The sequence below is a fragment of the Leptonotus elevatus genome, chromosome 21 (genome assembly GCF_054856555.1).
Source record: "Leptonotus elevatus isolate MCC_2025b chromosome 21, RoL_Lele_1.0, whole genome shotgun sequence".
NCBI lineage: Eukaryota > Metazoa > Chordata > Actinopteri > Syngnathiformes > Syngnathidae > Leptonotus > Leptonotus elevatus.
In genome coordinates, this window is record NC_141259.1 from 6,505,356 (window position 1) to 6,533,236 (window position 27,881).

The 27,881-nt window shown below is 37.4% G+C and overlaps 1 long non-coding RNA gene across 1 annotated transcript; it reads right to left on the reverse strand.

The window, feature by feature from the left end:
• Positions 1-388: 388 nt before the first annotated feature.
• On the reverse strand, positions 389-27,881 carry LOC147155695 (uncharacterized). The gene is made up of 3 exons (XR_015091941.1): positions 27,749-27,881; positions 22,404-22,528; positions 389-728 (listed from the first exon to the last, which is right to left on the reverse strand). It is a non-coding gene; the product is annotated as an uncharacterized LOC147155695 (long non-coding RNA).

Below are 27,881 nucleotides of genomic sequence, written 5' to 3' on the forward strand. Positions count from 1 at the left end.
ACAGAGTTTAGTACAATTGTTGGTTCGATACTAACTGACTATCATATCAGGAAATGGATTATAGTTTCTCTGAAATGATTGAATCCCACCTTAGATAGTTAAAATTTTATTTGTATTCATTTGTCATTTAACTGCAATAAAAATAACAATAAATACTTCATAAGCACATGGATTGAAATCTTTTCAGCATTTCCGCGCATTTTCTGCAGAAATTGCACTTTGTCTTGTATTTATTGTAAACTGCTGCATATCATGGTGCTGTAAATGGATACACTCCTTGCGTGCTGTGCTGACAAATGAGCGAGAAAATAAATCATTGTCGTTTACACAAATGATCCAGAATTGCTCATTATTGAAGAGATTTACTTCATGCAAAAGGACATCCCACCCTATAAAATCTTATGTTATGCTGTATTTCCGTTCCAAACAGCAGCTAAGGTTTAACAGTGCCTTATTTTTTTTTTCCTTAACTTAAACCCAGAGGCATTCCTGGTCCGACCCTTTCATATTGGGTTTAAAGAGTCTTTATGGATGGATCCCGTAGTGGGACACCAAGTTGGTCGAGAGATTTTCCAAGCTCCCTTGAAGAATCCTGAATTGTTGTGTTGACTATTCATGGCGGCCTGCACCTGAGGCTATTCGTCTGAACAGCGCTCATCTGTGGCTTCCAGAAAGGTGGGCTGCTGACTGGCGGTAAGCTTCCAGGTGACACCAGTGAGGGAGGGGGTCTTTGGAAAGCAAAGAGACAAATATGACTCCTCCATAGCAATATATTTTTTTCATTCTCAATCTTTTTTACGTTAGGCATCTGAATGAGGTCAAGTTGCACCTGCTTCAAAGCAATGTGTCTAAGACTATGATGAATACGTGCTGCAGCCATAGTAAAAATAGGATAGATACAGTATGGCCGAATTTATCGGAAGCTTGGCACAGCTTGGTGGTGACTGTCCAACATGCAATTTTTGCTGTGAAAGGTCATCTGATACAACTGGCATTTTTCAAATTTTCGAATCGTAGCAAAACTAATTGCAAACGGTCAGCCGGTCATTAAAAATAGATACTGAATCCCGCACAACAGTTGCCCAGCAGTTAAATTGCATTTGGTCACGTTGCTCAGTGTGCTGCAGGCCTTTAAAAAAGCAACACTAAAAATCGCACTACTATTGCATTATTCAACATTTCAATGAATGTAAAGTGACATCTGAGTAGACTTCACTTGTTTAGGAGAATACTGTGCATTTTGAACACAGCAGCCCAAAAAATAAATAATTAATACATACTAATAATGAACCAATCTTTATTTATTTTTTTACTTCCTTTTTTCAGATCTATACCAGTATAAGTGCTCAACTTGAGTTATACCAAAACCAAGTACCGATACCAATAATATTTCTGATATATAAAATTTCCCCCCCAAAAAACAATGACGGATAATTTTAATAATGACCTGTATATTCCAATACAGTATAGAAATTTTCCTTAAAATTGCATAAAATGAATGACAAATTTTTATTCTTCTAAATTTAGAACTACTATTTCCTGATTGTAAAATAGTCACAAGAGGCCGATAACCTTGAAATAAGGCCGGGCATTGGCCCGATACTGACTTGCCCATCCCTAATTTTCAAAATGCAGTATCGCTATCATGTCTCTCATGACAACAACAACAACAACAACAACAAAAGCAAGCATTTAAGACATGTCATTAGTTATGCAGCCTAATGCAATAACTTTCAAAGAGAAAAGTGTCAAATTAAAATGTATTCAATTAAATAATTGCTATTGTTTTTGCTATTATTATTACTACACATTTGAAAGGATCCATTACGAGAAATGACTTTTTTTATTTAAGAAAATCAATGTCACTGTAAAAGACTGGAATAAAAAATGTATATATCTGTTCCAGGTTATTTTCCATTTGTTTATTTCCGGTCATGAGAATATACAGCGGTAAGCCTTTTTGCTTTCTCCGTAAAATTCATCTAAAAAATAAATCAAAAGTGGAATGCTCTGAAGTTGTTGGTATTTATTCAGTATATTCTATGACTATGTGAAAGTGCTCACATTTCTTTTTAGTGTGTGCTTCATCATGCTGTGTAGAATTGCATATATTTTAATAAATAAGTAAATTGTGTCTTCAATATAGACCCTACATTTACATTTAGTCTATTTTAATTTTTGACTACTAATTATTATTTACACCATGATTATTTTGTTTCTTATTCCATAAGTAAGTTGTCTATCTACACAAAAAAAAAAATAATAATAATAATAACAATTACAGATTATTTCTATTTCAGTCATTGTGAATAACATCAAGAGTAAATCATTTCAAGTCCAGCACAAATTTTACTTTGGTTAGATTCCAAAGTACAGTAAATTGTGCTGAAGTCAATGTCTGTTCATGTCAAGGAGTCAGCATGCAAAGAGAGGCTGGAAAAGCTTTAGAGATTCTCCATTAAGGGAAGTTTCTGGTCAGATCATTTGCTGAGTAAACAAGCTGTCTTTCCAAAGAGCCCATTATAAATAATAGGGATCACAAACTGTAAAATGTATTTAGCAAGAGCTGACCAAAAATATGTTTGGATTTTAATGGTTATGTAATTAGCATTATCTGCTATGCAGTAAGAAGCAATGAAAGAAAAACTGAATTTGGTAAAAGTAATTAACTCATTCACTGCCATTGGCGGCTATAGATGTCAAAAATTCATTTGAATTATTTATATTAGTTTCACATTTTTTTGAGTGTGACAACCTAGATTTTTTTATTGTACATTTAAAACGGATATACAATTTGTGATTAATCGTGAGTTAACTATTGAAGTCATGCGATTAATTACAATTAAAAAATTTAATCGTCTGACACCCCTAATTTTTAATCATCTTTCCTTTTCTTTTGGGCATCAGGCGATTCATTTTTTTATTTTTTATTAATCACATGACTTCACTAGTTAACTCAAGATTAATCAGGAATTTTATATCTGTTCTAAATGTACAATAATTTTTTTCTAGGTTTTCCTACTCTTGTGAACAAAAGTGGGAAAAAATGTGAAACTAATAGAAATAGTTCAAATTAATTTTTGACGTCTATAGCCGTCAATGGCAGTGAATGAGTATCTACAGTCAATGTCATAGTTGACTGAATATGAATGTTTTGGATCTAGCCAATTCATGACATGGTTTACAGGCAATAATTATAGGTCGATTATTGCGCGCCTCTGCTGTTCTGAGAAAAGTCAGGAGTGTGGACGAGCACCGTCAGCTCTTTTCGCTCCAGATCTCTGAATCACAACTCCATTGGTTGTTAAGTGTAGCATATGGATTGCCGCACCCCATTCAAGCTCTCCTCAATGCGCAATAATCAAGCTATTTTCAGAAAATCAAGACAGCGCCTGCCTACCACAGTGAAATTGTTTGCAGCCTGCTCATTTCCTATGGTGAAAACATTTGCAGTGTGCCGCCAAGAAATGACACAACAGATGCAGTCTTGTGGTTAAAAGAAGTTAATGACCTCAATAAAATAGACACTATGGTCGTATACAAATACAAATGTAACACAGTCGAAACAACAGGGACATCTTTTTATTTATTTATACTTATTTAAACCAATCTGATAGGCTGGAGCGCCTGATATTTTGCATTTTTTACGCAAAATGGTGATCGATTGAAATGTCTTAAATTGCCCTATTGATTAAGGACGTCATTGATCGGCTCCACGAGATACGACAATACATGTTAGATTTAATGTTTATCAGTGTTTTTTAAAGATTTGTTGGTGTTTATTTATTTTAACCCCCACCCCCATCCATTTCAGTTATGTGGGTTTCCGCTATTTGTGGGTTTGGCCAGTCGCTATCCCCCTGAACGCCGGTGGTCAAGTTAATAAAAAAGTTTTTAAAATAGATACTTTTCTCATCTACTAATCAAATTGGTGATCGGTTATTGTTTTTTTCCAAAATTTGCTGATCCCTCAATGGTGATTGGTCATTTAAAAAAAAAATCCTAATTGTGTAAATCCTACTTCTGATATTCTAAAAATGACATTCACAACCTTTTTGATAAAAAATGGAAGTCGATGCCTCAAAGAAGAAAAAATGTTGGTAGGGTGACTCGGGTAAAGCTCATTCTGACACTATCATTCAAGGTTGAGACTTCTCCTTGGGGACAATTAGTAGCTTCCTATCTGCGTCTTGGAAGAAGTGGTGTTCTGCATTTGAGCAGGATGAAGAATCCCCTGAGGGATGCAGTGTGGTGGTATGGAAGGTAATGAAAGGTATGAAAGGAAGGAAGGAATTAAATGGTAAGACAGAGAGCAAAATAGGACAATGCAGATACATGATTATTAAGATGCAATCTATAATAAACAAAAGAAAGGAATAGAGAGGTTGGTTTTGAAGGTGGGTATATAAACATCAAGGCTAATATCAGGGATGGTGATGTTAAGGCAAAAAAAAAATGGAGGAGCAGAGAGGCAAGGCAGGATTCATCTTTAAAAAAAAAAAAGTGCATGGAAGAATCAAAACACTACATTAACATTCTCCAAAAAACAAGGTTCAAAGTAACACAGGGAATGGGCTCACAACAAGAGACAAAAACATACCATGACGCGACTAGTGACAACAGTATCAACAGCAATGTAGAGTACAAGTGCAGGAGGGAAAAAAAACCTAACGAGTAAAAATGACGACAACAAAAAAACGAATACAGAAAAAAATGGGGGGAAAGCTTAATCTAATCAAAACAAAGCCAACAAAAACAAAGAACATGGCAACAAACTGCCCTCAAATCCTCAACGTTTATTTCAGACTGTGAGGAATAGATCTTGTCATTTGGCATAATGGATCTTAAATATATGGGGGTGGGTGGGTAGTGTGTGTGTTTTTTTTCTTTTCATTTTATTGTGTTATTTAACCACAAGGTTTATTGTGAGGGTGCAACTCCTTACCCTAAACATCATAATATGCATCTTGGCTATTTGTGGACGTAAAATAGCTCCATGCTGACTCTTTCACTGTGTCTACTGTAGATATTGACTAGCATTATGCATTTAGCCAGGCAGAAGAAAAAGTAGTTCCCACCAACCATCATCATTTAAGCGTGTCAATAGTTGAGTTTCTTTCCACAGCGTTCCTGTTAATGATATACTGTACATTACCTCAAATGGCCCATATATCAAAAGTATCGATATTTGGACTTAAGAATCGATTTTAAGAACATGAGGATATGGTATTGGAGGTATCAATATTTCAGTATCGATCTGCACATCACTAATGTCAAATTCTGAGGTAATTGTCCTGTTTGTTAGAGAGAAAGACACACATATCAATAGAGCATGGCTCAGGATAGCATTGATTCAAAGAGTGAAGAGACGTTAATGAGAACGATGCATTGTGAATATTCTCAGTCATTTCATTCTCAGGGCATTAAAGCTTTTGCGGCAGGACTTTTCTTGTTTTGACTGTTTTGGTTTGGGGTATTTAGGTCATATGTGACTGTTTTTGACGAGGTCATGGGTTTGTTGTTATGATGTTGATGTCAGTTGCTATATCTCTTGTGATGATATATGAAGTTGCTATGCCGTTGTTATGTCCCTTGTGATGATGAAGTTGTCAGTTGCTGTGCAGTTTCTATGTTCATTGTGATATTTGTAGTTGCTATGCAATTGCAATGGCCCTTGTTATGATGAAGTAGTCAGTTGCTATGCAGTTGATACTTTATGTCACTTTTGATATTTGTAGTTGCTATGCCGTTATGTCCCCTGTGATGATGAAGTTGTCAGTTGCTATGCAGTTTCTATGTTCCTTGTGATATTTGTAGTTGCTATGTAGTTTCTATGCCACTGGTGATGATATTTGTAGTTGCTATGCAGTTGCTGTCCCCAGTGATGATAAAGTTGTCAGTTGCTATATATATATATATATATATATATATATATATATATATATATATATATATATATATATATGCACAATACAACCCACAGTACAGTTTGTAGTGGAGTGATCCTTCACAGGCAAGTTAAAATGACACCACCCACACTCTTTCAGACCTGCTAAACAGTGCAAGCAAGGCAGCTGACAACCCAGAATTAATTGACATGCCTCCAACAGGTTGTTCTCTAATAACATATCGATTCGCCAGGCCCGATATGCAAAGCAGCTGCCAGCATGTGTTCCTGGCGAGGTGAGACGAATGCCCTCAATACCTTGGGCCAAGCTGTGTTGATTAAAGGAGGTATTAAAGCCTGTGATCACATAGAATGACTGTCAGGCCTTGCACACCGAACCATGCTGGAGCATGTCTTCATTAACAGATAACATATTCTGCAGGCACCAGGAGCGGTGACATTTGCACATAAGATGTCCATAAATTACAAGAAAATCAATAGCACCGTACTTGTTTTCTGTTTTGTCATTGAATTAAATGAGGGGAAAAAGAGCTAAATGTTAGCTTTTCTGCATGAAGTGTTTTGTGTGTATTGAATGGTTTTAAATTCAATTATAGTGCAAAATACTTTGTAGAATGTGGGGAGTATACTGTAAATTTGCGGCACAAAGAAAAACAGGTTAGAATTCTAATAATTAATTTCAGAATTTATATAAAATATGTATTATAATTCTGTTCTGTCTAGTATTTGTTCTGAAAGGTTCTTCTTCGCTTTGTGTTGGTTCTCAATACTCCCAAGTAAGGACATTTCTCCTTGTGCACAGGGGGAAAAGCTAAAATACGCCAAGTGGTCCATGATAACGAATAGTGACAAGGACATTCCTGACTCAAACAAGATCTCCCAAAAAGGTCAGACAAGACATTCTACTTAAAAGAAACCCAAAGTCAATGTGGTTGTTTGAGTCAAGAGTTTGTGTTTTGGTACTGTTCTTAACTGACACTGTGCCCTGCTGATCATGTGTAAACATTGGTAAAGGTTGAAGGGTTTTGCATCAAACTGCGCTACAACAATAAAATAAACAATATAAAAAACTGAGACAAATTGTGCTGGCGGATTTGAAAGGCAGACTTGGAGCTGCAATCACAAGAAGGAGTCATGGATTTCAAACCACCTGCATTCCATGCATTAGGGTCATTTCTCTGCGCTGTGAGTTGAAATATTTTACACTATACATATTTTACTGTTAATGCATAATAATTGGGTTTTTAAAAGTTTGCATTTCCCTTTTAGTAGTAGTAGAGGAAGAAACAATGTGAAAAACAAAATTATGTTAAAAAATGTACAAAACATATAGTATAATTTTACATACAATGTCATTAATCAAAATAGAGAAACAATCGTCTGATAATTTGATGGGTGTTTACACATTTTATATGGCCACCAAGTTCTTCATGTATTATAAAATGAGCAAGTCATAATTTAATCAAAATCATGCCCCCCCACCCCACCCCACCCCACCCCAGTTTTCACAGATGGACCGTTGCAGTCTAAATTCATTGAAAGCAATTTGCTCATTAAACTCCATTAACAACAATAAATTACGCATTATTCACATACTGTAGCTATGTTTCTAGTTCTCTATTTCCATTTCTTTGAATACCCCAAAAGAGCAAGCAGACAATCTGCTCTTCCTGGCTACTCTACAAAGTTACTAATTAAAAGTCTGTCCTGTCTGTAGTTTTGCAAACAACTCTTATTCAATAACAGAACTCAGAGCCCTCTGTTTTACATTTTGATGTCTTCATCATTATAATTGCCGGTAGAATCACCGTTGAATTATTGATGAGCCAATACGTTGAAAATCAACAAAGCAATGTGCATGCTAAACAAACGCCCTTTGGTGTGTTATGTTAAAACGGGCCTTCACTTGTCATAACTCTTTGCCTTTGGGCATTTCATCGTTTATGACAAGGGAGATGATGGGAGAGTATTATAAGCGAGGCAATTAGACAATGTGTCCCTTACTGTGTGCATCCGCTCCCATTTATGTCATTTTCTAAATGACATTTTGTGTACACAGTTAACCATTTCATTGAGTTGCAAAATAGCACTTGTGTCTATAAACCGGTGGTCCTCAAACCGCATGTGATTAGCAGCCACATTTAGACACAAGTGAATGTCGTCTAATTCAAATGTTGGCTACAGGACATCGACAAAGTTAAACTGAGGTGTAAAACCAAATTTATGATCCTAAAGTGAACAACTTGTCAGGTATCACAAGCGGCTAGTTTGAACCTCACACATGATCACCCACTGAAAATAGCAGAGCAGCTCTGCAAGCTGCTTGAGAATCTCCTGTGTGGAATACTGGGTTAAAGCTGATTGATAATTGTTTATGCCCTTGGCAATGATGAATGTGTATTTTAGGAAAATTCACCAAAGCCACATCTACAAAGAGAAATTGGAGTGTTAACCAGCGTGCAGATGTGGGTGGGAATAGCAGGCTGTTTGGAAAAACACACTATGCTACCCCCCCCCCCCCCCCCCTCCTTCCCTTTGCTCTGCAGGGAGCCCAGTACAGGTTGAAGTGTGATACTATTGACAGAGAAATGTCGCAACTATTGCATAAATACAAAATTAGATTTTAGGTTTACTGGAGGACTTTATGAATTCCAAACAGTATCATTAATTTGGAAAAAGAAATTGAATCAAATTTACAACACTCACTAGATAGACAGAGCAGCAGAGTGCGGAACTTTTAAGTAAAAACTTTTTGAGTGGCAAATATGCATACTTTAGAACATATTTCAATATGTTTCAACGTATTTGCAAGTACGTTTGAACAAATTTGCAAGCATGTTTGTGCTGAACAGTGTAAATTCTGAATGAGTGAATTTTTCAATGTCACAATCAAAATGGATGGGGATTTTGGGCGTGAAAAATGTTGAATTGTGGGAAAACCTTGAAAGTTAGGAATGAGAAAAATAATGGCCCGTGAAGTGTGAATTTTGGGAACATGTTGAAGTTGCAATGGTTTGAATATGTCGAGAAATGTAGAAGTAGTTGATAGACAAGATATGATGGTATAAAAAGGTACTCGTTTTTATAAAGCAAAATGTAAGCAATGCAAGAGCACTTGATCAAAATAATTTTGTTTACAAGTGAAATATAACATTTAAAAATACACAACACAGAATATTTACTAGTGAAATAGCTTGTGTGCCATGGTGTGGCACCTCTCTGCGTCTCCACAATGTTGTCTACAGACAAATAACCGTTATTGAATAACGACAGCTTCCAGCGGGTAAGTAACTATATCTGCGCTTCTATCGATAACATGGTCTTAGACCAACCTCAAAGGTCATGAGTTTACTCCAAACATCTTGGCCCCGGTAGGCCTTAGTCATAGCTTTAGACAGCCTCCGCGAAACTGGACACCAAGCAATAATCAATGCCTTTCCAGAGTGCCACCACCCAGAGAAGGAAAAAACCACATGTGGGCGTCCAGCTGGCTGCCCCCAATCCATACTGCTCTGTTTCTGTATTTACAGCAAATAAAACATTCTGTCGGAAAGACAGCTGACATCGATTGGCTTGTGGGTACACTACTTTGAATGACATTTCATAAATGGAACTGCCGTAACAAGCAGTAATGAGCCAATGCAATTAGCATTTACCTTTAATACAACATGATGGATTAGATGTTTAAATTCACTTGGTCAAGGTTAGAAGTACAAATATTTCTTAAACAATCTGTGATCCCAGTTATGATGAATCTTTTCAAATGTGAAGTTTTTCCTGGAAAACACAGTCACAGCACATAGTTAAATATTCAAGCTCTGCATGGAGAGAAAGATTGCAGTTGTTCGAAATTTCTGTGGCACTCGGATAACCGGTACCTATAGCCAAGCATTTCCTTGAGGTATAGAATAGGTTGACTCCAGAAAATTTGATTAGTCACCGCTGACAAGGCAGAGACAAGGAAATTACTTTCTAGCGCATATCATTAAAGAGAAATCGATATGATGAATGCGGTAGGAGCCCTGGCTATTTATTGTGGCTGAACTACGGGCAAAGCGGATTGTGCTTGTGCTGGCATCCTGTTATTGTATATCAGTTGTTGCTTCACCCCATAACATTTGATCTCAAACTTGTCTTGTCAATATTCTAATTATTACAGGATTTAAATTAAAAGGACACATATACATCTTCTTAATCTAGATGTCATGGAGTGTAAATAATATCCGATGATCAACAAAGAATAAAAGTAAAAAATAAATAAATAATAATAATAGTAATAACACGCCCCACAGTACAGGCATTGGGGGAGTTTTTTTTTACTTGGGCTATTTTGACAAAAGAATATCACTGACTCGACACTTCGTAACTGTTTTAGTTTCTGTAAAACATACATTGTGTCTCCTCTGAAAATGACCCTAACAGCAATGAAGTTTTACCACTACAACTGTGCGAACGTCAGTGCTTGTGCAATGTTTCTGGTCCAAAAGACGGTACTTTTATGAGAGATCTAGAGTGTCTACGAGTTCATGTAATCAGGAACGGAAAAGAGTTCAACCTAAAGATTAATTGGTAGGCAAGAATGGGACCATGTTTCTGATTTCAATGTATGACATTTCAAGCCAACAAAGGAGTGAACTTCATTATAAAGATTTATGAAAATGTTTCAGGTAGTCTATTCCGCCCACCCTGTCTTATTATCACAAAGCAAATTGAATTAAGTGGTGCCTTATTCTCTATAATTATAAAAAGCCATTTGAGCTCTTTTACAACAGTGACTGATGCTATATAAAATGAGTAAAAGAGCAGTGTCTTGACCAAAAGGAAAATAACTTTGCACCGATAACTTTGTTGCAAAAGTTACGTCACAGAATGGAGAAAGGAAAGTCGTATTGTAAAACTGTCGTTCACACCAGTCTTGATTGTTTCTCTAAAACCCACCTCTTGCCATTACTGCACTGAGGACTTATTGAACCATTATTGACTGCACACTAGGAAAGTCTGGTGATTTATACATAGTGTACTTTTCCAAAGTAAGCAACATTTGAGTATCAATGTGGCTGAATTCCACAGATTTGTGTTGTATCGTCTTACTTAAAGACATTCCATTGCATTCTACTGCTTTTTCAGATTTCCAACTAACACATACAACTGACATAGAAAAGGTAACCCAGAATTGAGTCTTGACAAGCAGAGAACCAGTATGATGTGAAGTTTATTATCAAAGAGCAGTGATGGGAAATTTTGCTGGTCCGTCATTTGTCAGCGCCCTTGCCACCGTTCCATCATCATTAATGAGCAACTTTTACAAGCCCAACCAAACTGTAACGATCAGTCTGTCATGTTATTTAAAAAAACGCTTCCATTGGTGCTTAGTCTGTCACTTTTTCATCATTCATCAGCAAAACGAGCATCTGTCAGTGATTACGTTTACATGCAGTCAATATTCGGGTTAAGGTCAGAATTCCAGTTTCTGAAACAATCGAAGTAACACGTCCTCTTCGCTCCAGAAGTGTGGTTCTTTGCTGTGAGCGTCATGTTTGTTGAAAACGGCTTGAGTATTTCCGGTGGGTTACATGCCAGAAGCACGGACTTATATACTTGTATTTACTATACAATGTATGTGTATATAGGCACAAACTGTGGCGTTTTCGCCGTAGAGACAAAATAATGTGAAAACTCAGCAGAGAAATCTATGTATTCAAGGGAGGCTCCTTTAGCAAGTAGGACAGAGCTGTATACATACAAGTCGTGACTACATAGACCAAGATTCCTTTCAAATCAAATAAGCGAAGAAGAAGAAAAAAAGACGAAGAAGAAAATAGCGAGCATGCGCACAGCGAAAAACATTGCCCCGATTGATCGAGGTATTCCGAATACGTTTATATGAGCAAGAGTTCCGGTTATGAAAGGAGTAACTTATTCGGGGGTTTTAAAAACCCGAATAAGAGCATATTTGGGTTTTTGCGCGTTTATATTTCCAATATTCTGGTTTTAAAAGGGTTATTGCCTGAATGTAACGTAGTAAGTGACGGACTGCTGACACCATGCCCACCTCTATCAAAGACTACTAATGGGAATAAGCAAGTGGGAAAAGAGTCCAAAGTCAGTGAATTAAATTTACTGTATGTAATTCACTGAACAAAATACATTAAGAGGATAAATCAATATATGAACCCACATTGTTATTGTAATAATACACAACTTTCATGATTATTCCTGAGACCCCAACTTAACATTATTTTCCCTCAAACCATTTCAGTGGAGGAAGCCAACATGAGAATTGTGTCAGGCCATACTTACCATCTGTGCTTGTTTAAAAGGATGTATCTGGACTCAGATAAGATGAGAACTTTTAGATATCTTTGCAAAGTCGTGCTTTCAAAGTGCTGGAACGACCAGAAAAGAATGACATGTGTGACGTTTCATGTGCCGGCATTTCCAGACCCACAGAAGTTATCAAGCAATCTCTTGCGTATTGGTTTCCCTTTCCGACTCAACCATCGGTTTATTTAACAGACGACCTGATAGTCACTGATTGCTAATCTGTTTGGAACCATATCTACTGTAACTCGAAAACATCTCGTGACCAAGGAATATAATCTATTAAGAACATGACAATTTTAGGGATTATTTCTCTCATGGTACACGTTTGTCTGCAACACACACTAAGTGACTGGTATCTATGTTCAAGTTTCAAGGTGAGCACTGTTAAGGACACACATCAGGCTTCTTATTACTTGGCTAAGCAGTCTCACTGATTAAGGATTCGGGTTGGATGCATCTTCTGTGAGAATCCTAATTAGCATGACTTTAACAAAAGATCGAGGATTGGGCCATCTGCCTCACATAACGAGGAATCCTCACTAATTAAAAACACCTAGGAGAGCCGTTAGGAAGTAATGACTGGTTAGGTTTCTAAGGTTAGAGAGATCTAATGAACATAAAAATGACTACGACTGCGCTACCTTTTTCCTTTGCAGTGGCAGACATTGTCTCCTTGGGGAGAGCTGAATGAGCCATACAAAAATTGTCCATCTTCGGTTTGGTTGTTAGGCCCTACGAATACAGTAGATGAAATGTGTTGACGGTTTCAGTTTGAAAATAGGTTTAAATGTATTTGCAAATACCGTTAAGACATATTTGCAAATATGTTTGAGCGTACTTGCAAACGTTTGAGAGTACTTGCCCATACCTTTAACCGTATTATTTAGGTTTAACCGTATTTATATACATCTAACCGTAATTGCAAATACATTTGAACGTACGTTCAAACATACTTTATTTACATTGATTTAAATACGTTTAAACGTGTTTGCAAATAACTTTGAATATATTTCAAGTCAAAAATGTTGACTCCACATTGGCAGTTCCACGCTTCTCTAACTGGGCAATTGCTTAACCGGAACAAAAAAAAAATGCTGCCTGTTTGTTTTAAGAAGCCATGGCTAAAGGAAGCTGCAGAGGCCATTATTGACAACTTTAAAATACAATTAGTCAGAAAGCACAATGAGGTTGTTGCAGGGATATAGTGACAGCAACTTTGGTTGCATTTCATCCTATCTGGAAGCCACACGAACACACACACATGCAAGCAAATAGATCATCTTGCTGCCCTCCAGGCATAGGTTTCATTTGAGTACATTCATTACCTTTTAATTGCCTCCAAATTGCAATGTGACCCATCACATCAATAACGCTATCTTTGTAACTGGAGAAATTAACCACAAAGAATGTGTGCCCGAGTTAGTGTGTGAATGCAGGCAGGCATGCAAATGATGACACTGTAAATTACTGTATGTCCATTTGTGGGACTATGGTTTTCATAGACACTGCCACACTCATTAAGTATTGTACTACTTTGTCGGTTTTCCAGTAATACTGATTATGAGACATCATCCTTTGATTTGTGCTACTTTGTCATTCAGTGGACTTTACCAATTATACACTCAAAATACATTCTAAATGTTAACATTTCTTCTTCCGAAAATATTGTTTTGCTTTACTAACAGAGAGCAAATTGCTCATAAATGATCATATAGGTTTATCTTTAATTAAGCAATGTAATCTAGAAATGAACACCTGACCCTTCTACCTTGCCAGCAGCTTCTCTCCCCATCCTGTCATCACTGGTTTTCCTTCATAACATGACTCATCCCAACACTGCCAGTTTGTGGACTGTTTGTTTAGTCAGTCAGAGATCAAACCTCTCAATTTTTGTTTGCCCCATTTTGTTTGTCAAGGAGTCCTCAACCAACAGATTCTCAGCCCGACTTCCATTTTATTCATTGCTCCCTCCCAGCTTGGCTCACTTCGTGTAACACACTCCTTAGATAGCAATAGCCCCTGACTTTCACTTTTTCCTCACAAAGTTGCTGCTCTGGCTCTAACTCAGTTAAGACTTGTTATTCCAGTCATTTCTCTTTCATGCACATCCTGACAAACACAGCTGTATTTTTCATAATCTCATTAATCCTGTAGCCTGCTTGTGCTTTCCTTTTGGTTGTGCTACAAGCTATGACAACATGACTGAAGGGCCATTTACAGAAGACTGTTTCTTAACTAAAAACAGATACAGGCCTCTATTTTTGTGGATGGCAGGGCTGTGTGTAAAAACAGCCACATCTTGATTTTTGTGTCAGTGCAAGACTTCTTGCTTCATCTCTCCTCGTCAAGGTTATTATAGTTAAAAGTAATGAAATAACAAAAACTAAATCTTATATATATATATATATATATATATATAGTGACTTTTTTTTACATTGCAGTTAAAAAATACTCCATATATAAAAAAAAAAATACAACTAATATTAAAAATATTAAAAAATCAAAAAGTAATAAAAACTAACAAACCTGTTCTAAAAACTAACCAAAGCTAATGGATTTAAAAATATAAATAAATAAATAAATAGATAAAAGTCTAAACAAAATGAAAACTAATCAAAAGTACACAAAATACTGTTTTAGCCTGCTCTGCACCATGTTGGCCGTTTCTGCGTACACAAGAGTATTTCCTTTGACATATGCCCGCCGCATCTGACATTTTGGTGGCGGACCGTTGTCTAAAGTCTACACATGCTGGAAGCATGTCTCGGTTTTGGCGCTGGTAGTATACAGTATGTCATTGCATTTCATTTATACATAATACAACATTGAACACATTATTGTTACACTTGTGCAAGTCTCGGAAAATACCAACATTGGTCTAACATACCTCCTGCGGAGTTAGAGTGCTTTGCTGCACCAAACTTGTGCTGGGCATGAAAGTAGAGTACACAAACCGTGCTATTTGATCTGTCATCAACCATAAACTTTAAAACAATGGTTATTAAAGTGAAAGTTTTACATTTATATTATCATTCCAATCTAAACACTGGAGGGAAAAAGAATGTGCACATTTGCGAGTACTTCACGTTCATGAATGACTAGTGGAAAACAGAAAAAGTTTGATCGATAAAGTTTCTTCAGCGTTGTCTACATTTACTGACCAGCGGAGACACATCACTCCTATACCTACAATTATCAACCAAATAATATACAGAGTATTAGAAATACACTTTTGGATATGACCACGAGGACAAGTAGTAAGCAGTATATCTCAGTAAGCAAACTGGTAGCCACAAATCTACTAAGACTAAGATTTCTAAAATAAGTTAAAATGTAACCAAGTAGTATAATATTGCTATTACCAAACAATGAACAGAGTTTAGGGTCCCTCTGACATTTCATAAAGTGAAACCCTGGAGGTGTCGCATGGCAAGCCTCCACTTTCAACTCAGGCCACGTTATTAATTGCCACCCTGCAGACCTCTGCTGTGCATTGCATACCTGAATTGCCATTACCTTTGAGTATTTCAAGCCACAGAATTAATTAAAGTCTAATATAGCCTTGCCTAAAAAAAAAGGTGGCATCGTGAGGGGTTGTTAAAAGCAAATCAAAACCCAAGCCTCTTTCTGCACTTCAGAAAACACCTCTTAACAGGAAAGAGCAATTAAGTGGGAGATCAGTGGAACCTGGTAGTGAAGGTCTTTGGGGAAATCTTGAGTTAAGTCACAACTTTCCCATGCAGTTTGACATACTCATCTCTCTATCGGTGACAGGTAAATAAATACATTTTCATTGGACTTCTCGTAAGAAACAGTGGAGTATATTGCCTTAGATAGAATAAGCCAAACCTTAACCCAAGGGTTGTGCACTTATCTCTTCGAGAGTCAACGAAGTGTTTGTACATATATGGGATTTTTTAGCCGGCTACAGAGCGTTATGTTGAACTATTAACTCATTCACTCCGAGCCATTTTCACTGAAGCAACCTCCTACGCTCCCGGCTGTTTTACTGGATTTCGACTGATTTTGCAAGGCCCACAGAAAATTGTGTTCTTTTGCTATAAAAACATGGAACCTACCAAAAGAAAGATTAGAGTCTCTTCTTCCATCAGGAAAAAAAAGTACATTTGTTTTTTCCGTTTTGCAGCAATTAGCATTAGAATATAGCCACGTTTCATCATTATTCACAAACCCGAATAAAAAGAGCTTGTTACAACATGGCCCTGACTGATCTCTTATACTCCACCTGCTGGCCCTTTTTTGTAATAACTACCATTGTTTTAAGCGACCTCTTCAGGTCAGAAGCTGCATCAAAGCCTTCTGTATGCTCTAGCATAAAAAGCAACAACTTTTTTTTAAACATTAAATAAAAAACGTATAAATATGTTTTTGGGGAGTGAAGGACAAAGTATTAAAACAAAATCTACATTTTTGGGTTTTAACGAGAAACAATCAGTCAACAAAGCCCATCTCGGCAATGTATCATTGCATTTGATATTACTTCACTACTGGCCTTTAAAACCACGGTATTGATAAAGCACTATGTAAGTACACTCCATTTACCATTATGATTTTTGGACTATGACGTTTTGTTCAGTAAAAGTACAACTAGTAATCCCTTCGAATGGATTCGGTCGGGACTTGGTGGTAAAATAGTATGAATATGCATAGTTTTACATAACATATGGGCTGTAAAGTTTTTATTTATACTGTGGATACAGCACATCAATATTAATTTAATAAGGAATGCAACAATGTATTTAGAAGTTACTGACGGAAATAAAAATCACATAATCTATTGCAATAATGTCCAAAAAAATTCCGCTGAGGGCCACATACAGAAAAAGAAAGGAAGAGAAGGATTGACTTTAAAAAAAAAAACTTTAAATAAAAACGTATAAATAAGTTTTTGGGGAGTGTTTAAAAATAATCAAAAAAAAAATACTGTAGGTCAAAATCTACTAAGCTATAGCTAAAGCTGTTTTTAAGAAAATACATTGTATCTTATGAATAATAATAATTAATTAATTAAATAAAAGTCAAATACAATGTTCTGTTTTTACAGAGCGTGTGTAACATGAGGCTCAAACAGGCACGCTGTGAAATCTCAAGTCTTATGTATGTGATTTTCCTTTTCTCATAGCATACTCATTCACATGGCCCAAGTGCTCCACAAGGTGATTACGAGTTCAAGGAAAGAACTTTCTGGAAGCTGTTGAAGCTCAAGCCCAGTTGAGCCACAAGAAAAAGCAACGATAAAGCCAACCAAGGTGATTATACTTAAAGAGAAGCTCATCCAGGATTCAAGCAATGAAGGAGTATTTACATGTCATCCAGATTTAAATGTTTAAAAAAAATGCCCTTGAATAATTTTGTAAACTGTATTTGTTCAACTGGTTGGCTGGTTAGAAGTTTTGTAACGTGATTACATGTCAGAATGTCATTGCAAGGAGACCCCACCCTCCATGCATGGAGAATGATTGCACCTCATCCTCTCCCATGCAATTTTTACAAAATTTTACTGCTTTGGCCTGTCACTCCGGCACAACACCCATTCTTTAACTGAACTAATTATAACCTAAATCTCTCAACTATGGTTTACCACCATGTATTGGTTATTTATGGTTACTTGATGCCCCCACTCTAAAGCGAGTGCACACACACACTGACTAAGCAGGGGCCTGAATATTGTATTCATTCAGCATTCTTCTCATACGAGTATGAAGAAAATGTATTGCCATAAGACATTATCCAGGAAGTGATAAAAATAAAAAAAGGGGGCTATAAATAGATGATGAATTAGTATTCCATGGAAAACTGCTCTTTAAATATTTAGTCCGGGAGACTTTTAGAGTAAGACAAAATCCCTTTCCCTCGAAGTTTCAATATAGAACAAAAGATGAATTAGTGCCAGCCTTGTAGAATAACCCCTGCAGGCCTACTAATTTATAAAGACAAGAGAACTCCCAGGTCCACTTTGAGGACTAAAATTGCAGCAGGTTGATGGGGGGAAAAAAATCTAACCATCCCAATGTCACCTTGACCTGTAGCTTAGGGCTTAATTGTAATGAAGTAATGTGACTGTTTATTCATTTTATTTCAAGCTGTGTTGGTCTTCTTCCGCATTTTATCGCAATAATACAAAGCAGCTGTTCCATTGCAGTTTTTGTGAATAGCTGTTGTGACCGGGTTTAGGTCCTTGATGTTGTCACTCTTATTTTGTCATATAGGCCTTTATTCTATCATATAACATTTTGCCTGATCCTAGCTGGAATTATTATTACTCAAAACGTCGTAGTTTTCTTCATCAGAAGTTTTCTTCCATGTTCTGCTCTCTGTTGTTACTTTGTATTTTTTTTATATAAAGACTTTTACTTTGTCGCTTTTTCCATGTCAGATCTTCTTTTGGGTCCAAATTCTGCTCCTCACGTGACGCAAGCATTTGATTGATTGGTTTGTCATTGTGTCTGGCTTGTCACTCACATTTTTCCTTACTGAATGAGACCACCAGACGCAAGCTGCTTGGAAATGAAAATATTCATGACAGCTCCTGGCAGCTTTTTCTTTAGTGTCTTTCATGTGGTTCTTTCGACATCAAATTCATCACTTAATAATGCAGGTTCTGCTGCAACTCAAGCAGAGGATGAGTGGTGTCAATACACATTATTTTAAAGAAAATTTGTCATGCAATTCTAAATGGGCGTAAAGTCGAAGCATAGTGGGAATGATTTTTGTCTTCTTCTTTTTTTTAAAGACACAATAGTCTGTAATTCACCAGATTGGTTTTGTATGGTTGCCTGCTCGTGCATGCAACATAGAAAGATACAACCTGTGACAGCCAAGAGGAAGCCTCTGTCAGCTCTCGTGCCACACAATGCTTTAATAATGCAGCCTGTGCTGTGTGATCTGCTTCCTCTGCAGCCTTGTTCATGCACAGCACAACTTGACTTGACATTGGAGACCTTTTGGCATGCAAAGAGTCTTCTTGCCCTTGCTAGGCTTGTGTTGTGGTCCATAGCGTTCTGTATTGACTCTTAACTGAAGTTTTGATAGTTTGATAGACAATCCCAGGAGTTCGAAGCGCCCCCCAACCGACACGGCTCGCGCTACAAGCCTAACGCTGCAGAACAGGGCATGCACCCCATTGGCCCACAGCCGGCACCCACCACAACCCAGCCCGCGTTGCCCACCGGACCCCAATCCCCCAGACAGCCCCCCCACCCCCAGTACCTCCCACCTACCAGGCGGCACACCCCTGAACCCCAAGCCCAGCAGGGAAAAGGTCCCGGTCGTCACGCCAGCGTGCCTAGTGAGAACTAACCCTGTTACCGACTGGCGAACTCGACCCCTACATGTGACCCCACACAGTGTAAATACAGGTGTGTGTGGTGCAATAAAATTGGGAGCAGGTGAGATGGAGCAGAGGGAAATGATATTCCCCTACTCCAATCCACCCGCTTCCCCCAAAAAATTAGTGAGTGTGTATGTGTGGTGCATTAAAAAAAAAACCAATCACTGTATAAAATGAGGTTGTAAAATGATGTTGTCAGTTGCAATGGTCTTGTATTTGTTCCTTGTAATGTTGTCAGTTGCTATGGTCGTCAATCTTACTTAATCATATAGGCCTTTATTCTGTCATGTGGAATTGTGCATTGGCAGTTTCTTAGTCTAGCTGTTTCCATGTATTTTGCTAGTATCTAGCCCAAGGTTTCTTTACTCTGTTGTTACTTTGTATTTGTGACTCTTTTTTTCCCCCAACTTCCGTGTCATGTCTGCTTTTGGGTCCAAATTCCGCACCTCACGTGACACCAATGCTACTCCCTGCCTACGAGAACCAAAAGCATTTGGAGACCAACATTTCCTGTCAGAATTTGTATTTGATTCTTGAATATTTGTCAACCTTTGTTATACCGTAAGTGGCCTGGACAGGCACCATTAGCTCCATGAGATAGATTCATTTTATGCGAAGACTGGGCTCCACCAGTCATCTCATCTTTGATAAATGAGACCATTTTGGGAACGTTTACAGACACAGTCCTATAAATTATTTATTTTTTGTGATGATGCCTTTATAGCAGGCCAACCTGCATGCGTCAATTTTAAGAGTTAAAATCAACTTCTATTAGCTGTCTTCTTTTTAGCCCTTCTTTGCTTCACACTACTGCCCCCTCCCACTCGCCTTTGTCATTAAACTGCCAATCAGTCGAGGAGGGGCTCGGGATCCAATCTATCAGGTTGATACGCAGTGTCAGAAAGTAGCTGCTATAAGCAGCCAGAGGTTGTGCCAATTGCGAACACAATTTAACTGACACAGCTCGTTTGGCCATCATGATAATTAGAGCAAAGTCACTGTTCATCTTATCTTTTAATCTTCAGTTCCAGTCAGACTGCAACTTTTAGAAATACGAAAAAACTAATATTTTTCATAGCTTGAGTTGGGTCTTGAACACTGAAAAGTAGTTACAGTGTCAAAGTTATTATCTTGATTGTCCCTGTAGCTGATTGTGATTTTTGAAGATTACAGTCAAAAAGAGGAACGTTATGAATCATATTTAGTCACATTTTTGATCAATAACATTGCAATCATTGGGAGTAAAATTTGCAAAAATTTACTTTTTATCCATTGGTGACGTGAGAATATGTTGTAAAATCATCACTTCTAAATTCTAGGCAAGTATTACAATGTATTGGTGAATTGCTTCTATGTTGGTTTAGTGCAAGGATGTCAACTGGCTGCACACTTTGATTAGCCCCTTAATAAAAATAAATAAATTTAAAAAAATAAAATAAAAACTGTTTTGGGAAAAAAGAAAAAGAAAAGGGGGATTATTTTTTTTACAATCCCCCAAAATTCTTCAAACAAACAATGACAAACTTGAAAAATACATTTACCACAACAAACCAGGGATAAACAGGGAGAAGGATCGTGGGGAAAAATGGGGGGAAAAAACAAAATGGAAAAAATATTGGGGAAAAAATCCGCTAATATGTGAATTCACCGGTGCCAAACTGTGAATATGCAGCAACTGTAGTTTTAAGTTGTATTATCACTATTCACCACAAGATGGCAGACAGGATTTAGTTGCGCTTACACCAGGTTTTATACTGCCCAATATACTAATATAAGTACAACATGAGTATGCCTAATAACTTTTTTTTAAGATCTGGAATGGTATGCAGGACAAATATAGTACCTCAAAAAAATATATAATTTTGAGTGAGTTGACTTTCATGAAAGAAAGAAAAAAATAATTCTTGCATTTAATGTTGGTGTAGTATTTAGCAGTTTTGTGCCATCCATGAAGGGTAATTTTTATTCACCGGTTAAAAGGGGAAAAAAATAAAAAAATAAAAAAATAAAAAAATAAAAATGTTATTTTGTTGTTTGCTTTAAACCCTTTGTAGGGTAAGTAGATATTTTATACATGCATTGAGAAATGTATTATGAAAGATAAAATATATCGAGAGCACAAATTTTGCATATAAGCACATATTTTGTCCATATCTAAAACAGCATTTTTGTCATACATATGGTTATAAAGAAGTGCATGGCTCAATGTGGCGCCCCAGGGTATGACTGATGAAAAATTGTGGCCCTGGTTTAGTGTGTTGTAACTACTGCGGCAGTAAGTTTGCTCATCTAGCTGAAAAACAGCCTAGTGTGTATACTATACTGATTAACTTTTAGAGCACCATCTTAATAAATCCTCTTGAGTACATGTTGGAAGATTTGCTTTGATTAACTTAAATAGAGTGAATGACCTGAGCCCCTTTGCTGTCTCTCATCAGCCGCACCAGCGCTGTGTGTCTCCCTGCACGGTCAATAAAGCCTGATGAGCCTTTAAGACGTTTATCAATATTTAACCAGCCTACCCCATTGACTCAGCAATTATTGCCCAATTGATTTGAGATTGATTATCATCAGCACTATGATAGCGTCAAATGGTGATTAAAAATACTTGGGATGTAGGAAGTGTGTCAGAAAAGTTCCAAGACTTGTAGCGTTCCAAAAGTTGTTTTCCCCTCAAAATAGTCCCCCTGGAGTTTACACACTTCCCCAGCCTCAATGCCTGATTTCGTCCACATCAACATGATAACCCCCTAAGATTAAGTTACGCCAACACATGCATGGTTATGGTTAATGCTAGTAGAGAAGGAAAAGTGACAATACCGTGTCATGGTGAATATTTCAGAGCGAGTTTGCTTCCAAAAGCATATCCGCTGCTGAAGGCTGCCAGGAGAATGGGGCAGATTTAGCTCAGCTTGGCCCATGTTTCCCTTTCTTCGTTGGCAAGCCTGAAACATACAAAAGCATCGGCAATGTGAGAAGTGATTCAGTGGCAGAGTTGTCTTTTTCTTTTAGAATAGTTTTACTGTATATGCAGAAATTCTTCTCTTATAGCCTCTCATTTTGTTGTTGTCTCTTAAGCGGATAGACGTTCTATAGGGTTTATGTCCGGAGACTGGCTTCGCCAATATAAAGCAATCCTATTCTCATTCTGATGAATTCGTCATTCAAAACCTAGACGTAACTTTCACAGATGAGCTTGTACATTTATTTTCCAGTGATTCTTCTTCACGGCATCCAAAATGGTCGTATCGGCTTTGGACAATGTTTCTACAATGACTCTGATGGATTTTCTTTCTTCCTTCAGCTTTACAAGTTGCTTGTATTTCAACCATAGACAGCTCTCTGGTTTTCATGTTAACACAAAAATGTTGTCTTCAAAACCATATTTATATGTTTTGTGTCAAATCCAAATATGTTCTGTCTATAGACAAACAAAAGGATTTGGCCTCACTGATCCAAATAACTTTGCGATGCATGTATTGCTGTCTATATAATTAGGTAGTTAAGTCAGATAACTCTTTAAGCTATTTACATTGGTGATTAATTAAGACAGATGTGCACTCACACAAATCTATTAGCCATGCATAGATTAAACTAATTCCATTTAATAAGACAGATTTGCGATTAATCCTCTTTATGTGAGGATTTTTTACGGTTTATTCATATTCATGTCCGTTGTGGCTCATTATGCATTCATATTATTTCTGTTTTATCAAGTTGTCCTGAGTGAAGTGACCCTAACCAAGATTTTTAAACTTTTCCAAAAGGAACAACAAAGTAGATATAAAAATATAAACAACAATAAGCATCACTGCGATCAGCTGGCAAACTGTGCAGGGTGTACTCCGCCTTTCGCTCGAAATCATCTGGAATAAAGTGGCATATAAAATGGATTGATGGATATAAAAGTAGTTTTTATAAATATTTTTAAATAATGGTATAAATAAATACAAATATTATCTGTCCAAAGTCAGCCACACACTGGGTGACACGACCGAATGCATTTCTTTGTATTTGCCACATACAAATGCAAATAAAAATAAAAATTAACGTAGCTACAGTGGCCGGGCAATCCGCTTTTTTGACAATTGTGCAATGTTGTTTGTGGTGCAATATAATAGAAGTAGTGCTTAAAATCATTGTTTCCCAAAAACGGTCACATTCTTTTCTTATTCAATTAAGGCACACTTCTAGCCATATATAGGAAGGACTACAGCCTACAGTAATTAATCAAATCTAGAATCTAACAAAACCTTGAGGAATTCTTTTTCCGTGCCATTAGCTGCTGAGTTACCATGTGGCTGCCATTTTTTTCTTCTCCTATTTGCAACTACAAGAAACAGACTGACCACAACACTAAGCAACGGCCAGGTCTCTCACTAAGAGCTAATTAAATTATTAACTGACAAGACCACTGAACAAGCATTCCTTAGAGAGGAAATGGCTTATTAATTACTTACATGGCCACTAAACCTGCACTTGCGTCTTACTTATTCGCCTGAAAAATACGTGATACATGCCATTTGCTGGTCATATATATCCACAATGACGTCACTACCCTGGTGAGTGCTCCTCTTTGAACATGACAGCTCGAGTGAAGAGGGTGACGACCAGCGCAGGTCATTAGCCTAATCATTTCATCTTATTTCCGAAGTGATGCTAAGATAATTAGGAACCCAGCTTAACATTTTACAGAGACTGTAAAGCATTAACTTCCCCTGATTAGCTCCAGACTCCTTCATGGATGTTTGTGTTTGACTGCTGAGATGAATGCTAATTTAACCATTGGCATTTGTGTGTTTTATTGAATGATAGGCAATCAAGTGTGACAAAGTGCATTCATGCAACAGCAAAATAAATCTTCAAAGCTGAATTGAGACGTGCATTTTGTGTCACAATTTCAAAACGGTGTCACGTTTATAACATGTCAAAACAGTAAAACAAGTAAATGAGTGCACCCACGCTGTCAGCCATAGCTCACACCCACACTCACACAGTCGCTGACTTGAGACGCCACCCCACAAGGCTCCGCCTCTTAAAGGCACATATCTAAAACACAAACACCTCAATTTGTACAGTATTTTATTTTCATTGTTTTCTTACATTTTTTGTGTGTGTGTTCAAATAAAGTGTTTATATATATTTTTTAGATATGATCAGTGATGAGAAAATGAAGCTTCATGAAGCACTTGCGCTAGTATTTTACGACTGTAGATGGTGCTCTCTCAGTGCAATGGAAATTGGTGAAATTTCAAGTACATCTTTAAACCAAGAATGCAATCTGGAGGAGTCAAAAAAAATATCACAAGTGCTTCATGAAGCTTCATTTGTCCATCACTACCATATAGTGACAGACTCTGGAAATCACTTGAAAGTGGCTTTGTATCTTCCGACAGCCGAGCAGATTATGTCAAGGGCAAAGTAACTCAGTGGGCGGATGCGGTTATTTTGCGGAAATGCGTAATGGCTAGCTCAAAGACAGATAACAAAAGATTTATGTGGATGTTTAATTTCACACTTGATGGGCGGGCAGGCACTCCAGAGATCCAATTATTTGTCTACAAGCCATTAAATAGTCAATTATATGTTTTCTTAAAGACACTTGCATAGAGTAATTCATTTTTTCTCCTATATTTTGCCATCCCAGTCATTCCTCATCTCCCCTTTCCTCCACTTAATCCTCTTTCGAAAGTCATGGCAGGTGACAATGTCACATGGCTCAAGTGTGCCCTCTAGGGCAGAGGCTGTCATTTTAAAGGTTCATGTACATTTTACCCAAACAACTCACAAAAAAAGCATCCCCAGGCAGAAAAGAAAAAAGTCAAAAGGAAAGAGAAAGAATAAAAACAACAATGTACTTTTAGCCTTGGACTTATGGTCACTCACCAAAAACACCACGTGTGCGGCGACAGTGAAAGAAAATCTGTTCCAGGGATTTCAGTAGTATTGAAGAAGAAATGAAACACTGTCATTTTAACCAAACTATTGTGACACGAATATTAATTTACAAGCTTTTTTAAATAATAATGACTTCACATATGCACATAATGAAAATATTTTAATGATGACGCAGTAGTCCCGCCTCATAAGGAAAATGGATGAAAGCATCACCCCCCCCCCCCCCCCCCCCCGCGCTTTAAATGCTTGTAGTGGATGTAGTGCTCACTAAGCAGTGATATAAAGCTCAATCTCATAATGACTAAAGATCTGTTGTCTGGTAAGCACAAAAAAAAACACGATTGATTCGTAAGGAGAGGAGGAAAGGAAAGAAGGAGGAAATTATAATGAGAGTGTGAATGAGGGCGGGAGGAAGGGAGAGAGAGGCATTTAGTTGGCAGACAGCTTCCTGATTCAGCCAGGCTGGGGAGCAGGCATAGCTGTCTCCTTCCATGTAACTCATCTATCACTGCCTATTTCGAGGAGACTGACCCGTTCCTCCCCCCCGCCGCCACACACACACACACACGGACACTGAAGTGAGAATTCAATCTTTCCCTGCCTCACAGTCATCTGCAGAAATGCATTCACTCACCCTTTTGCAGCAATGCCCCAAAACCTGCCAATAATCATCCAGCAAGGATGGTAGGAATCACTGCACTGCTTCGCTCATGTGGGCTACTGCCAATTTGTGAGGTCCACAGGTATATTAGGGACAACAGAAAGAAGCTTCAAGGAGTATTGTAGGTCTTCAAAAGCAATGTGTGACAAAACACATTTAGTTATGACTGGAGCGAGCCATGTAGGAAAAAACTAAAGGTTGCACAGCATTTCCAAGCTTAGGTTATGAGGTCAACTGGGCTTTCATTGATATTTGTCCTACCAACTTTCACAGTCAACTTTGACCGTCTTACACTGAACTTAAAAATATATATATTTTACTGCCCAACGTTATCCAAAAAACAACCCCGTTAGTGCCAGCCGATTTTGAGCATTTTCGTCCATCTTTCAAGGCAAACAGTATATTGTGTGCTACGACTACATAAACATGGTGGATACCATATGAAAGATGGGATTCCACTCTTTCATTTAAAAAAAGTATGTTTCTACCTTATTCAGTCATCACCATTTGAAAATAGCTCATTTTAGTGACAATAGAAAACAGTGACTTTGACACTAATATTTTTTTGTTTAGTGACGCTCTGTGAATTATATTTAATGTGACAAAGGCTTTGATCATTCACGTCATCCTTGAAAATTTTATTTCATCAGATTGTTCATGTTTCATTGTCATTTCATACTACTGGGAGCCCATTGAAAAGAGATACAATGTTGCCATCTGCTGGCCATAGTTTTTGTTTTTGGGGATTTCACAAACCCCATTCACAATCCAGCGCCGCACAAGACTTTGCACTGCGCATTGAGAAAAGAGAAGAAGAAAAACGCAGTTAACGTCAATTAACGTTTTTGGTGGCATCAATTGGGATTTTAGTATTTGTATTTTTGGGGGTAAAAGAATTAAGTAATTCTTACAGTCTGCTCTCACTCTCTCAGACAATTCTCCAAATAAGAGGTACAGTGTGCCTGCTTCAAGCTGGTTATTTGTCACTACTATTTGAAGTTTACTGTACAATTGACACCGAAAACAGTTTTCGAATATTACACGTTACATGTTTCAAACCAAAGTGTTCAAACAAATCACTTATTATTAAAAGTCTGGTAGCTTTATGCTAACATATCATGTGAAACGCCATAAACAGGCTACCATAAATTAGCATAGACGTTTTGATTCTAAACAATTGTTGAAGCATGAATACTAAATAAAAGAGCAAAAAATATAGGTTAAAAACTCTACTGTATCATAAAACGTCAGACATCTGTCAGAACATGTACTGCACTATGCTATGATTTGCCAGTTTGTGATTTAGGGAGCATTGCTTACCAAAAGGTAAAATATCTCATCTTCTGCCATCTTTTTTTTACGGTGGCTGAGGTCAAGTAAATTTTTGCGTGGTATAAAGTTGGTGGCAGAAGTGGAGGAGCCAAGCACAGGGAAGCAAGGCAGGAGTGTGGGAGACCCCCAAAAAGTATTTAAAAATAAAAATAAAACAAGTCACATTACAAGAAAAATAATGTATGATGACAGCAATAACAACAATTATCCGACTGACTGAACAAATCCAGGGAAAGAAATACAAAAACAAAATTGACGAGACCATGAGGCACACCTGGTCAAGGCATGAGTTGCTGGAGGCAGTTGATTGGTTGACACTGATGAGAGCAGGTGGAGACGAAAACCTAACGAGCAGACAAGCATGTACAAAGAGACATAACATGAAATTAAAGAAAATCAAAAACAAA